This window comes from Vicugna pacos, chromosome 1 (genome assembly GCF_048564905.1).
Source record: "Vicugna pacos chromosome 1, VicPac4, whole genome shotgun sequence".
NCBI classification, from domain to species: domain Eukaryota; kingdom Metazoa; phylum Chordata; class Mammalia; order Artiodactyla; family Camelidae; genus Vicugna; species Vicugna pacos.
Genome location: NC_132987.1, coordinates 101,409,767 through 101,424,576, shown reverse-complemented (window position 1 = coordinate 101,424,576; position 14,810 = coordinate 101,409,767). Strand labels below are relative to the sequence as shown.

Sequence of the window (14,810 nt, the reverse complement as noted above, 5' to 3'; positions counted from 1 at the left end):
ATTCAGCAAACATTTACTGTTTATTAGTAAGAAAAGAAGTGCTATGTACTGACATTAAAAGTTAAAAGAAACTCAGTTTAGTGGAAAATAACTACCAACAACTGAGTTTCTCACATATCACCTCTGTCTCTACTACTTCATACAAATTCCCCTGACCCTGACCTCAACCCCCTATGCTAAGTTCTCTGCGTTCATGGGACCCTTTTGGACCCAAAGCTGCTCTTCCTCAGGACATCTGAGGCTGCTACCATTCAGAATGCCCTTCTCATTGGGAGTCTGAAAATGGAAGGAATGGATTAAAACAGAATATAGTCTATGTGGTACACACACACATACACACACAGATGTATCCTGGTTCGAATATCCAGCTGTTGAGTCTTCCAAGTCTTTCCTATCTCTACTGACATAGTTGTGTGATTCTCCAGCCAATTAAGCAATAGAATTTCTTTAATTCATGTTTTAATCATGGTGGTCTCAACTCTCTCTTCTTCCTTTCTTGCATTTTGAGGATAATGCACTAAATTTTTCAGACATCGATTTCCTTGAGGGTCTCTCCTATTGTTTGACATAGAAAGACACACTCTCTCCTATTAAACACGCAGGTCCCCATGTTGCCGTGAGTATTGTGAATTCAGTATCTGTTCTAAAAGTTATGCTTATTTCTTTGTCCAAAACAAAGGACATATCTCGCTTGCTTTCCAAACCAACAAGATTCAAGCCCTGAGTGAACATTCGGGAATTTTAGCAGAGTGGTGGCGTTGTTCCCCATAGTATGGACCTGCCTGTGACTCCAAAGGCACCTTTCAATGTCAGCAAAAATCCAGGGTTTATAAACAGGAGAAGGAGGGGCATGAATCAACTGACAGGCAGTTCTGGAAGCTGAGAATAAGTGTACCAAGCTAACATTCCTGAGAATGGGGTTTTTGAAACCTAAGTATTGTGCACTCCAAATTGCAGCACAAGGTACTTTGACGTGACTTAAAAAGTCATTTAAGAAGTAGGGGAAAGATAATGACTAGGGAATGCTTTGTACGTTACATGTTATATATAAAATGCACATAGTAATGTACTATATTGCTGATATGTTTTTAATTTTTAAAATGCTCTAAGTGTACAATCTTGATCATATTTTCCTTAGTGTTATGATGAAGATAAAAAATAAAATGGGGACTTGGTGATCCTCTCCTAGGTGTGGGTGGGCTGCACCAGACTTCCTCCCCTTCACAAGCAAGGCTTCAGAGCCTTGGGAGCTTGGGAAGGGTTAAAGTTTTGCCTGTGACACTGAAATTGAGGCCAGCTGTAGGTCATATTCACATCCCAGTCACAGGAAAATGAACCTGTGAGACAGAACCTAATTATCTGCTAAACCAAAAGCCAGTCTCAGTTCAATAACTTACGACAGAGCTAGCAGCCAGATATAGTGTTACCATGGCAACGCTGGAAAAAGCTCCACTGCGGTTGAGAATGAGGAGGAAGGGAGGAGACTGTAACCCTAAACGTGCTGCAGCCGTTTGATCTTGGACAAGTGGGTCTGTCTGAAAAAACAGGTTATTCTACACATGACTACCTTTGTCTGTGCACTTTAATATCTGCCACAATTACTGAAAAGAAGAATGCAGTTATAATGTCCTCAGGGCTTACAATAATTCACTCATAAAGCTGGGAATTAATTTTAAAGAAAACACATAAGCTTCCTTTTTCTCCTCATCCATGCCATCCCCAAATACAGATAAAGCAGGACACAAAGGGTGGGGGTTCTTGAATACCTCATCATTGTAATGAATGAGTTCTGTGCCCATGAAATTCACTGTCATCCTATTTTCCTCTTATTGCCAAATGCTGAGACATTTTTAAGAGAAAACTTTTAGGAATGAAGCAATACTATTAGCTTTTCTGAGGAGTAGGAGTAGAACCAGAGAGTAGAAGAGAAATCATTTTTCTTTGTGAACTCCATCTAAACTTTCAAGTGAATAATTTCCTGAAATATTGAGTTAAGAAGAGTCACACATTAGAGGGAGATAAGCCCTGCCAGTTTGGTCATTTTTCTTCCTGCCAGTTCAACTTTGTAGTTCTTTCTGGAACAGCACTGGGTTTCTGAACTTGAGAGACGATAAGGTGCAAGCACGTGAAAACTGCACTAGCCAGTTACCATGAATACTGTGAAAACAGCATCTCACTAAAAATATTTGCAGAAGTAATAAGAACCTACCATAAGCACTTAGAGGGGAAATTCAGAAGTATACTCCTTTCTCTCACTCTCTTTTTCAATCCTTCCCAATGGAGACAAATCACGCTAAAGCTTGTCACTTGCAATTACTGGATTTCAACATATTTGACAATTTTGATGTGCTATTAATGATGTAATACGACACATCTAGTACATAATGTTATCACTTGGGCTTGCTATCCCGTTGTGATACCGAATTTGAATCACATAGGTATACATGCATAAATATATAGATACAGCAGTGTTTCCTTATGCATAACTCATCAACACATTGGGTTTGGAATATGGAGAGGAAGGAGTATGGAGATGAATAATATCCTTTTCATATGCATGAATAGCTTTGCAGTCATGCAAATGAGAAAACACAAAATGGAAAGTAGGTTTCTTCTAGCAGAAATATGACTAGAAATGTAGCCTGAAATTTGCCAATATATTAGAGTCACTTTTGATGTCTGTGAATTTTCTTTAAGGTGTCACATCTCTTAAAAACATTTTCCCCTACCCTATTATATTTTCAGTATATAATTACATAAATATAGAAATCCACAACTTTAAATTCCTTTCAACTACCATAGTGCGTGAAAGGGAGCTTTAGGATCTTAAGAAGATAAAAGGTGAAGGTAGGCATGGGGTGGGTGTGCAGAAAAGCAACATCAAAGGGCAAAATGAATTTTCTGATTAATTTCCAGGTAGAAGTAACCTAACCTCTGCTCCTGACCCTAGGTTAATTCCTTCTCAAGTAAGTGGAAGCCAGAATGTATACTCCTTTCTAAGACAGATGTTTCTGAGATCTGACTATTAAAGAGTCTTATTGGTTGCAAAGATGCCAACAATACAGTTCAATAAACTGTTTGGATCCTGTTACTCATAATATGAATAAGTTTTTCTGTTAATCTCTCCACTTACATGAATTAATTAGTTAGAAAATAAAATGAAGCAGTTTTATCAGAAGAGCATCTGAAAGAGCTATTGATTCAAATGCTTTTACATTTTTGCTGTATCACACATGATTAGCTGGCAGATATGAGCTTAATAATGAGGCAAAGCACCAGATTTCACTGGATTCTCTGTTCCACCTGAATTGCCAGGAAGAGATATTGGAAGCACTAACAAAGAAATAATGCTGCTTTTCTCATGACATTTTTTCAGTCAATGATTTTTGAAGAGATGTACCATGACTTTATACAGCACATTCTCGACTATTCCATCGGAGATATTCTTTAGCATCATCAGTATTTCCCATGCTGTTGTGAGTAGTTGTGCTTGTACGCACTTTTGTTTCTTTCTAATTGTAACCTTAGTGTCCGTCAGTAAGAATTTTGTGAAGCATGTGCTCCATCCTGTATAAAGGTATCGATATGTTCAATTAACATTAAACAAATACAATAAAATAAACTGCAGCTGAAGCTAAATTTACACTTTAAAACTAAGTTTCTAGATTAGAATAATCTGCTTGCCATATGGAAGGTACTCAATGTGATTGCTGATTCAGTGAATTAATAAACGGGCCTGTCTGACAAGGACCAAGACAAAATAACAAAAAGCAAAGTCTTGAAAGAAACTTGAAAAAGACTACACCCTATGCTAACCCTTGAGTAAACTACATGAAAAGGTTTCCAATTTCCAAAGGTTCTTAATTCACTCCCTAGAAAGGTAAAGGAAAAGAAAATCTAGAAATATGGTTATCACTTTTGAATCTGCCATTTTAAAAGGGACTAGAATATCCCAGAATATATGAGCACTTAGTATATAACAAAGGTAGCATTTCTCATCTCTGATTTCTACTTTCTCCTGTCTAAGGTTACCCACTGTTTTTTCTGGTCCTCACTAACTAATGTTGAAATGTCTCTTTGGGTGTTGGTCTTTTACCTTTGGAAAATTCATGAAATTCTTCCCTCAGCTGTGAGGCTGTGTAACGCTGCTCTCAGCGAGCCCAGCTTGCTGATTAAACCACTTTCCTTGGTCCTCACAGTTGTTGTGGATTTCAGGAACTCCACAGAATTCTCCATCTGTATTTAGCTGTCTCCTTGATGCCTCTTGAAGATGAGGAAACTTCTCCAGATATTTCCCATGCCCTGCTGAAGGACTTCCTTGGGAGAAGGTGAAGGGTTGAAAGTTAGAGGGGAAGGATGCTGGATCAGACTCTTCTCCTTGCTGCCATTCCTATAAGCATCTACAAACCTGCCACCCCCCAGGGTTCCAGGTGGGCAGGGCTCATAACCCCTCCGGTCCTGATGTCTTCATACTCATCTAACAGGAATCTGTTCCCCACTTCCCTCTCCCAGAAGCTGCAGTAGTCAGAGCTTAGAATATGTGATGTTCCTTGTCTACATCTGGTTTTCTCCCCTCTCTCTTGCAATCAAGGCTCCTCACTGCCCACACAGCCTAGAAAGTTTCATGCTGTCCTGTGTGATGGGCAACCACTTTCTTACTTATATCCTGAACTCTTCTCTACTTTATGGCTAACTCTGATCAGTTCTATGATCCAGATCTCTAGCATCACGTTAATATTTCTAACCAAGTCATATATGAATTAAAAATAAAACCATTTCCCTCTGAGGAGCCTAGCTCTTTCAAATCAATTGACAGATCACTGGATAAAGAAGTTGTGGTATATTTATACAATAGACTACTACTCAGCCATGAAAAATAATAAAACAATGCTATTTGCAATAACATGGATAGAACTAGAGACTGTCATTCTACGTGACATAAGCCAGAAAGAGAAAGAAAAATACCATATGATATCACTTATATGTGGAATCTAAAAAAAAAAAAAGACAAACCTATTTACAAAACAAAAACAAACTCACAGACATAGAAAACAAATTTATGGTTATCAGCAGGGGAAGCGGGGGGAATGGATAAATTGGGAGCTCAAGATTTGCAGGTAATAATATATATAAAGTAGATAAACGAGTCCATACTGTATAGCACAGGATACTGTATTCAGCGTCTTGAAGTAACTTACCGTACAAAAGAAGAAAATGAATCTATATATGTTCATGTATGACTGAAGCATTATGCTGTACACCAGAAGCTGATGCAACACTGTAAACTGACTATACTTCAATTAAAAAATATATATATACAAAAAAGAGAAGCTTGTTTTGAGCTTATTGTACTTGCTGTAAGTTTTTTTTTTAAATATTCTACTAAGCACTTTAGATCTTCTGTTGACTTTTTTCTTGATTGTGTCTGCCCTTCCACTAAGGCAACACATGTCACTGAAAAGATGAGAACAGAGAAGTAAAGGAACAAGCATAATCTGGGGAAGTAATAGCCCTGGTTAAAATTTTCCAGATATCATCCCACATATAGTCAATCACTTGGCTCTGTCAATTCCATCTTCTAAACACTTCTCTGTTCCCTCCCTGTCATTCCACTTCCACTGCCACCACCTTCATTCAGGCCACTATCATCTGTCCCAATTACTATACCAAGGGAATAATTACATACAATTTATAAGTATGTATTTATCTCAGAATACTATTTACATTAGGAAAAAAGGATGGAAATAAACTCAATTTACACCTATGAATGGACTGGTTAAATAAATTGTACTACACTCAAACAATAACATATGTTAACATAATATGTGGGAAAGTGTTCATTTGGTATTTAACCATTAAAAATCCAATTGCAAATATTCATGAAGATATTCAGTGTGTGTGTGAGATGAGAGAGAGAGACAAAGAAGGGGGAGAGAGAAGCATGATTAGATACTGGATGATAACAAGAGTTATTTTCTGAGTGATGAGACTCATACTTTTTTTGCTTTTCTATTTGTCTGAAATGTCTAATTTTATAAAACGAACACTTGGTATTGTGCAGGAAAAAGTTTAATTTATTTTGTAAAGAAACTAGCTGTCTTTAGACTAATGTGAAAATATTTTTAATTCATTTAAGATGGATTGAGACTGGTAGGTTTAGTAACATTGGACTGGTAGGTTATGTCATAGGTAGTTGTTCTCTTTTTAACTAGGAATACTATCTTTCCAGTTGCACATAGAAGAATTCCAGCATTTCAGGATAAATCACTTGAGAAAGACAGGGGTTTGCAATGAGACATGTTTTCATAAATAATGTTATAAAGAAATTTCTACCTCTTTCCAATCAACATATTTATTTAGGCTGAAGGTTGAGATAAAAAGTCTCTATATTATGGTTTTCCATCATTAGTCATTGAAGGCTTCAAAATTATTTACTTCACTATTACAAAGTCGGCTAGTTTTTCTGCAATATCTATTCTCCTCTTTTACCTCTGGTTTTTAGCTGGATGAATGACTACCCAGAAAATGTCTACATTTCCATGCACCCATTCCCCGGAAGCTTTGTGCACCTGGTGACTAAGTTCTAAGGGTACAGTGGAAGGTACATACAAAAATTCCAAAAATGTTCTTTAAAAGGAAGTATAGTGCCCTTATTTTTCCCTACATATTCCTACTGTCTGAAAAACAACATGGTGTATCTTCAATGGTCATTTTGAGATTACTTGGGAAATGAAAATCAAAGAGAGAAACAGGATAGAAGGAGCCTAGATTCCTGACTTCAGCATATTCAACTAGCTCTCCTTAAAAATGGTTGTCAAAGCTATGTCATCACCTCCAAAATGTTCATTACCTGTTTGACATCATACTCTGGGAGTCATATTCACACCATGAATCCAACATGCATGATATCAGTGCTGTATTAACTGAAATAGAAGTCGGGGGGTATCTGATGCTGGTTCACAGGATTATCATGATTCTCATTCTTCTAGTGGCAAAAGGTGGAAAAATGTATTGTCATTTTCTACTCCTTTCTTCACTGCCACAATTTTTTATCCCTATGCAATCTACTAGGTCATGAAATTGTCTTATATTAAGAAATGTCATGATTTCTTACATTTAGCATCTCCTTTTCACACTTAAGTACTTCTAGTGGTTCTTAATTTTGGGATGGTTTTAGTCTCCATTCAGAATCTTTTTTTTTAATTGAGGTTTGTCAGTTTACAATGTTGTATCAATTTCTGGTGTACAGCACAATGCTTCAGTCATACATGAGTATACATACATTCATTTTTTTATTCTTTTTCACCATAAGCTACTACAAGATATTGAATATATTTCCCTGTGCTATACGGTATAAACTTGTTTATTCTATTATATATATATCAGTCAGGGAAAGGATAAACTGGGAGTTTGAGATCTGCAGAATCTTATAAACACTATTGGATCATTTTCCCCAGAAAAATGGATGTCCACTATTCAGTATATTTCACATAATCTCATGGGAACATGGCAGACTTCAGGTTAGGAACTCCCTGGTTTAGATCTCCTTTTTTGTTTCTTCTGTGTCTAGTTATCCCTGATTTTTCTCATTTCAACATTCTCTCCCCAACTCTTCATCAATTTGGGTGTAATTGTCTCGGGAGCTTTTACGAAATGCACATGCAGGGGCTCTACTTCCACCTGCTGAGTCAGAATGTGCAGGATGGGAAGAATGGTGTGTCTTCGTAAGTTTTTCTAAGTAGTTCTGATATGTTCCCTGGGTAGAGGTCTGAAGTTACACTGATTTTGGATTAATCTTGTATTTTCCAAAATAATATTTAAAGGATTCCTAGTGCCTGCCACACTATAACACTGCACAATTACTGGAAGAGCCTCTGTAAGCATTGCAGGGCATCCTTAAGCTGACCTCAGCTTACCCTTCAATAGCCATCTTATAAAAATGTACCCGATCTTCCAATGAAATTGAATGCCAAACATAGCTCATCTTTCCTGCATCTACACATGTGCACATGCTGCATATTTTTCCTGAAACCCAGTCATTACTTCTTCTAGAAGTCTTATGTATCCCAGACTGTCTAAATGCAACCTCCTCTAGGGAATTTTCCTTGATTCTCAATAACCAAAGTAAATACTTCCTCTTGAATCTCAAAACATTGTGTTAATATATTCCTTCTGGATCTGTCACATTCTGACTTGATAACTTTTTTTTAGTTTTCCTTATTTTCTCATAGGAACATAAAATCTTGTGAAGAAGGAATTCTAACTTCATTTTGCATTTCACACATACTTATCATAGGCTCTTGTCCTGTAGATTATGAATGAATGAATGAATGGTAGAAGGGTGGATAAAAAGATTTAAAGGCTGAGAGTCTTCTGTTTGCAATTGTCTATAACTCCACTTGTTCACAGGGGATTACAAAATAATGAATTTAGCACTCAAAGAATATTCCTGTTTAGAAGTGAGATTTGGGACAAAACTGAACACTAATAATGAAGATGATAAAGAGAAATCACTGACAAGCATTGTAATTCTTCCATACTTAATAAGAGAGAGAGGTGATGCTCAAATTTTTGATTAATAATTGTGTTAGAAGATCTAAGGTTTCATTGAGTTTAGATCAATCTTGTTGAGGGAGAGAGCAAAAATACTAAGGAAGTACAACTTCCTTTCCCTTTGTGGTTAAAAAAAATTGCACTGCTCTCCTAAAGGTGGAAGACATAACAGGTAGTTAATTTTTTAAAACATTCAATGCCAACCTCCTAAAAGGGCTATGAAGAATTTCTTTTCACACCAGTTAAATGTTGACTTTTTTCTATGCTGTTTGGGTTGAATGGTCAAAAAAACCAAGGCGGAATATAATGCCTGACCCACATAATACAATTAAATGCATGCTATTCCTCACTGACTCTATAATCCTTAAACCTACTTTTTTATGTGCAAGAATGTGAAAGTACAAATACTTTTCAGAGGATTCTAGACTTGAGACCTACTTGACTGCAGTTCAAAATCACTCCATAAATGACATTGTGTGTTATTAGATAACCAAACGTTAATCTGCATATGTGTGTACACAGCTTGTATTTTTAAATCACAGAACATTTTCCAAAAATTCTGAAAAAATAATGGCAGTTGCTGCTACTGCCACATTTTAAAGCTATCAATACATCATGGTTAAAATAAAATCTGGCATATTGGTAACTTTTTTTCTTACATAAAATTTAAAAAATCAAGTTTTGCATCTCAGGATTGAAGAAGGAAGTAAGAATACGGTTTTACAGCTAAAAGATGAAATGATGTAACAACTAAAATCATCCTCTAATGATTATGAAAATCCCAAATAAGTCTCAAGAGGAGACAAGAAGAAAAGGCTTGGAGAGTAGTAACCCAAGATTTGTGAAATAAAATTGATTTCCATTCAAATCAGATCTTTTACTCTTCTTGAAAATGTCAGGGTGTCAGGCTTGGCCATTACAAGACTGATTTATATTTGGGACAAAGTGATGGTACCAGCTGACTGTCTGGAGCCACGGTACAGTGTCGAAAGACTGCCGATGACAGCTGTCCTTTTCTTAACCAATCAGCAAAGCTTAACTAAAACCCTAGTCTTTTTTTTCAATCTTGATAAGGAAAAAGGTAAAATACAAACCTGGAAGATTTGCTTTGTGGGAAATAAACAAGCATTGTGGGAGGAAGTAGATATCATACTTCCACAGAATAATAATAGACATTATTTATGGCAATCTATATTTCAGACGTTTAGAAACACATATTCATAAAACGAGCATAAACAGATGTTCCAAATCTGACAACTTATTCTAATATACTGGAAACCACAGCATAATTTTGTAATTTGATTAATTAGGAAGAAGAATTGAGAATGTTAAAATCAATTTTCAAACTTGCTAAATTATATTTATAGCATTGCTCATCTGCATCACAAAAATACTGCAAAATGATTTGCATAAGAATCATTATTCATAACAAATTCATCTTTTTCTCATTGAAGAAGATCCCTATATAGTAGTTCTTGGTATTAAAATGTTTAAAATTGCCTAGGTCATACCATGAATAAACAATAGGGCTGAAAAGGATAAAGATCTAACATTCTAATCATATAGAATCATATAATGGTTATACATATATAAAGATGTAATTATATATATGTGTATATTATATATATATATACAACTATACAAATATAATTATATCTATATATAATTATAGCCACTATATTGACTTTATATGATTAGAATGTATATTTTTAACCTTAAAGATAGTAGAAGGGGGAGAAATAAATTTATAAGCCAAAATAAAATATTCTCAAGAATCAACAACATAAAGCTCCCTAATATTAGAGGTAAAAGTGGACAGGATATACAATTTGCTGAACAGAATGGCTTAAACATATGCTGGCTGAGGATAGACATTAGACTACAGAATATATTGCCATTTTTTTTAACCAAACTCCCATTTCTAATAATCCTAAATAATTTAAAAAAGGGCAGATTCCTAAATGAGTCCAAATATTGACTTTCCTGATGTATGTATGCCATTTATTAAATGATCATGGGAAGTGTTAATAAAATGTAATTAACCTCCATTATACTCAAGGTTGAGAACTGCAGTTACAATGCTATACAGAACACATTTGGGCCAAAAACTTAATATCGCCTATATGTGGATAGGGCCCACTAAGTTTACCAAGACAAACGTATTTGACAGAAGCCTATAACATATCATAATGCTAAGCAGTTTAGAAATATGTTGTGGCTGTTGGGAGCCCTGTTACATTTTTGCTTGCTTTGAATTTCTTTCACCTTCTGCCATTGACATTAACCTTACTAGGTTAATCTTGTAAGCCTCTCCCTACAAAGGCTGTCCAAATGAGTCACTCTCAAATGCAGAGAGAGGTGGCTCCAAAACAGAGCCAATCAGAGCCTTTCAGAGAAATGAAATTGATGTAGGGATAGAGAGAAAGAAACTTTTTCTTTTTTTTTCCCCATTCTGGAATCATAAGCTCTAGGAATGATGCATGATGCAGGCTGAGAGTTCCCAATGGCCATCTTTGCTATCACATAGAGAGATGTGAGAATGAGGCCAACTGCCTGAGAATGAAGTTAACCCACTGGAGATAAAAAGAGAAACAGAGAAAGAGAGAGAGAGAGAGAGAGGGAGAACCAGCTAGGGGAGGAGAGGAGAAGCAAGAGAAGAAGAGGGAGAGGAGGAAGTGGGGGGAGGAGGAAGAGATGATGATGATGAACATACAGTTTCCTTTTTCATTTAAACTAGTTTCACTACTGAAAGAGTCTGATTAATGTAATGATCTAAGTTAATGCTCTTCTTTCCTACTCTTTGACCCAAAAAGTCCTCATCCAACTATCTAATGATATACATTTTTAAATCACTTTAAAATTATCTTTCTCCACATTTAAAATTCTTAAATCAATTGCAAGTTAAAAAATTGAAAAGGAGAGAGGTTCAGTTCCATAAGACAGCAGTGGTAGAAGTAGTATTAGAATTCTGGTCTTCTATTTCTGCTTCACTGTTCAAGTTCAAAGGTGGCCATTCATGATGCAAATGTCTAAAAATCCAAGTTTATTCTGCATATTTTGTTAACTCCCAGAGACTAGCCCGATTAGAATGTTTGGATCCTTTGACTAATCAATACAATTGCTGCTTTACAAACCTTTGCATGATTAATATCATTATATTCAATTCAACTTATTTTTTAAAGAAATTAAATGATGGCTTTTTTTTAGATAGACTGAAATCATACATAAATACTACATTTTGGTCCAATTATTCTGGACATATCATTTCTATAAACCACAATTATTAACATTTTCATGGTCTACCAATGACTCTTAATCACCAGATCTTTGCCTGATATAGGGAATAATATGACCAGAATCTAGGCAGTGAAAAATCTTAACACTACCCCATATCTTGTCCAAAGCAACTCAAGAGTATATAGATGTCTTATAAACAACTAGAAAATAGGACAAAGCACATAAAATGCTCATCTAAAAAGTATAAAAAGGAATAAAACTTCTTTTTAGGATTTATGAAATGCTAAGGCAGACAAAAAGGACAAAAAGTGTTAGGTGAAAGACATCTTTTGTATAACATAGGCTATTGAAGAGCAGAATTCCTCTTTTTCTCTCCTATAGCTGGCACTCAGAAAACCTTTGATAAACATATTTATAGTAAGAGATGTGTGAGTGCCCTGAAGCTGAAATGATTTCCTAATGGTGTCTGCATCTCACTCTTTGGGAGAGTGTACACCTAGCAAATTCAGGCGATGAAAAGACAGTCTCTTTAGCAAAGGCAAATAAATACTAAAACTCACACAGGAAGAAAGAAGCTCATATTCATTGAGTGCTTTCTTGGTGCTAGAGACTGAGCTAACGCATTTACTTGGATTATTTCATTCATCAATCATGAGGTCCATTGAAGTCCTTGATATTAAAATGTCATTAAAACTTTACTGGAAATCAGTTCAGTTATTTGGTAGATTATGGCTCAGGCTGCATCTATATGTACTGAGGGAAACAACTACTTTTTACCATTAAATATTAAATATCTATAACTAATTTTCACATATATGACATTTCATTTCAAACTCAAATTTTGTTAAATGGTCACATCTTAATGGGCCATAGTGGTTCCATGTGTTGATGCAGGCTTAATTCATTGAATTCTTTTTTTTTTCAATGCTGAATATACATTTATGAATGAATGGATTAATGAATGAATTAACAACTTACTTTGAGTTGATAAGTTATATTTATGAATTGATGAATTTCACATGGGTTTCTTTCTCAAGCAGAATCTTTCCTCAATGGTAACCAAGATGTGTCACTAGTGAGACCAAGTTTTCATCCTCTTTATGATTTGTAATCCCTGAGACACAGAATGACAATCTTTTTCTAATATCTATGTTAATTCTACAAGAAGAATTTAGGAAAAAGCCTGCTAGAAATTTCACCCCTGAATCAAGGCCATAATGGTCTTTAAATTAACTTTAAAAGCAGTTCTTTATCTCAACATTCAGACCAGTAAAATATATATTCTTATAGATGTCATTGCTCCTTATGGATTTACATGTCTTATAGAATAAGTGTAAAGAGCATTTTCTAAAGTCAATAAGAGATAAAGTAGGGGTCATTTTTTTTTAATCTCTCAAATTTAGCAACATGTAGTCCAATTATTTATCAGCAATTTGCTCTTTCAGAATTACTTCATTACATTTATTTAAAATATTATTATAAATCACAGAATTGAATGGGTGGAAATGAACTTGAAAGATGATACAAGTTGAGTCTCTTTCTTCCAAAGTAGGAAGAGCACTTCCATTATGATACTGCTGGAAAAACAAAACACATCATCTCTTTGTCTCATGCACATACTTTGGTGAATTTCGTCAGTGTATTCAGTGGACTTCACTAGAGCCCACTCTATGGAAAGAAAACACATTTTCTTTAAACAGAAGATACTGTTCCTTTGAGATCCTGTTAATCACATTTCCTTTCTAATTGAATAAGTCACCACAGAAATTAGAGTACGAATTTCATTATTCTAGAAAGAATCTTAAAAGTTGACATGTCTTTGAACATTTGTTTCAGAAATCCTTTTTTAAGTGCATTTTCATTTTCTGGCATGGCTTGAATTGAATTCTAAACTTTCTGCTGCTTGTCCTCTAAGCCCCTCTGGTGAATTTAAATAGGCTTCCCTATATATTTAGTACATTCAGGAATTCTTTGTTGCAGTGCCTCCTCTGCTTTATTATTAGAAGGCTGTCTCGGAAGTCCAGCAGCCAGTTTGTTTTCTGCCATTAATAAAGAGTCTACTTTTTTTCCCCACTTCTTTGAAGAAGTTGAAAAGGCTCCATGTTGGGTGGAGGGGGGCCAGGAAGAGAGAGAAGTGAAGGGAACCGACTGTGGTGTAATCCTCCAACAAAAAATGTTGTCTAATGTAGAAACCTCCCCAAGGTTTAAAACGCACAGACAGGGTTTCTGGAGTGATGTATAACAAAGTAATAACTGAGCCACAGACTGGTCCCCCCTCATCACTAAGAATAGGAAGTCTACTATGAGAAAGACGTTACAGTTTTAAACCCTGCAATCCTTCTGTTGGCTAGCTTTCAACGTCACCCAAATCTCTCTGTGAAGATCTTTGAAAACTGGAAAGACCTAACAATGTACATTTAATGTCTCACAATTCATTTAAACATCTGGAAAAAATACATAGAAGACTTTCAAAAAAGACCTACCAATCTGGATGTATAAAATATTGATGTTGACTCATGGCCTAGGGAAAGCTAATTCAAAGGCAAGAAAGATGACTCCACAGAATAGTCATTTGGTGTTCACAAATCGTCAGACACCTACCAACAGAGAGGAAGAAACTTCTTAGAAAAGAGGAATGGTTAAATCTACCTACGCAGAAGAATCCAAAACACCCCAGAAAACTTAAAAGGCCGAAAGGCCAAGATGAAACTTGGAGGTTACTATTTTTATTTAGTTGACCTAACAGATACAGTTCATGATTATTTTTATACTAGTTTTGTTTATCTAGTAGTTAATTAAGGTAACACACTTAAAATCACATTACTTACACTAACAATGAAAAATATATTTCACTATATGAAAATTGTTCACTTTTAAATTCTCCATCAAATATGCATGGAATTAGCTGATTGATTATATAAAACTATTTAATTTAAATTCACTTAATCTCAATTACCTTTATGTTCCACCTGCTTTCAAACTTCCACAAGTAAAACAATACATACAAGTTAATATTATTG

General features: G+C 35.3%; 1 long non-coding RNA gene across 1 annotated transcript in view; it reads right to left on the bottom strand.

Moving 5' to 3' along the window:
* The window catches only part of LOC116278402 (uncharacterized), a 32,210-nt gene extending 17,820 nt beyond the window's left edge, over positions 1 to 14,390 (bottom strand). The window contains exons 1-3 of the long non-coding RNA XR_004187783.2: positions 14,274 to 14,390; positions 12,769 to 12,904; positions 4,097 to 4,317 (exon numbers count right to left, since the gene is read on the bottom strand). This is a non-coding gene — a long non-coding RNA (uncharacterized lncRNA). The remainder of the gene's footprint in view (positions 1 to 4,096; positions 4,318 to 12,768; positions 12,905 to 14,273) is intronic.
* Between the last annotated feature and the right edge of the window lie 420 nt (positions 14,391 to 14,810).